This window comes from Corvus brachyrhynchos, unplaced genomic scaffold, assembly GCF_000691975.1.
Source record: "Corvus brachyrhynchos isolate BGI_N302 unplaced genomic scaffold, ASM69197v1 scaffold125, whole genome shotgun sequence".
NCBI lineage: Eukaryota > Metazoa > Chordata > Aves > Passeriformes > Corvidae > Corvus > Corvus brachyrhynchos.
Genome location: NW_008238342.1, coordinates 699,581 through 700,618, shown reverse-complemented (window position 1 = coordinate 700,618; position 1,038 = coordinate 699,581). Strand labels below are relative to the sequence as shown.

Here is a 1,038-nt window from a genome sequence, read left to right as displayed (position 1 = left end):
ATACAGTCCAAATTGTGCTGGTACAGCCAGTCCCGCTGCCAGCTGAGGAACAGCTCTCAAATACCCTGGCACGGCCCCAGGAAAAGCCTTGGAGAGCGTGCTCTCTGCTTGCACGCCCTTCCCCATGAGCCTCAAACCAGGGACAAGAAATCAGTGCCCAGTGAGCCTGGCTCCAGAGCCACAGCCCTCAGAGCCACGCTGGGACGGCAGCCGGCTCCAGAGGTTTGGGGGAAGAGGGACATGAAAGGCACCACAAATTGATGGGGCCCCACAGCCACATCCTGAAAATGAGTTTGGCAATGCTGGCTAAAAAACTCCAGGCAGGCAGGGTGCCAGTCCTGGTCCTGCCCTGGGGCAGCATGGGACCAGCTACTGACTCCAGGGAAGGGTTTCCCTTTGGAGGCCCTTAGGAAAACACCACGGGATAGACACGTGCCTGCAAGCCACGTTCCCAGCCATCCTGGCTGGTTCCACTCCAGGTCCAAGCCAGCAGAGTGGGTGGCAGGATGGGGGACACAAGCTTGGCTTTGCAGCCAACACTTGTAGGTGGCTGGATGGGCCCAGCGCCATCACTGCAGCCAAGCCACAGCAGCCTGATATGCTGCCAGAAAGGAGCCCCTTTCCCACCAGGAAATGGTCTGCACGCAGAACCACCCACTCCCAAACTTCACCTGGCCACCACTGCCCATCTCCCACCTGTCTTCCCAGTGGTCACAGCCCCAAGGCTGCCAGAGCTCCAGGAGTGTTTGGACAATGCTCTCAGACACAGGGTGGGATTGCTGGGGTGCCCTATGCAGGGCCAGGAGTTGGACTGGATGATCCTGATGGGTCCCTTCTGTGCTCTTCCCCTTCATTCCTATCCCAGTGAGCTCCCTAAAACCTCTGAGCCCTCACAGCCCAGCAGGAGCTGCGGGAAGCCAGAGCCCCGTGGGTGCTCCGCGGGACACGGCTATAAATGGCCACGGTGCTGTGCCACGTGGGCCAGGTCACCCCGCGGTAGCCCCGGGGCCAAGGCGGCGGCGGGGGGGCCCCAGCCTC

General features: G+C 61.3%; 1 protein-coding gene across 1 annotated transcript in view; it reads right to left on the bottom strand.

The window, feature by feature from the left end:
- SNTA1 (syntrophin alpha 1) overlaps window positions 1-1,038 on the bottom strand; it is a 26,172-nt gene that overhangs the window by 4,529 nt on the left and 20,605 nt on the right.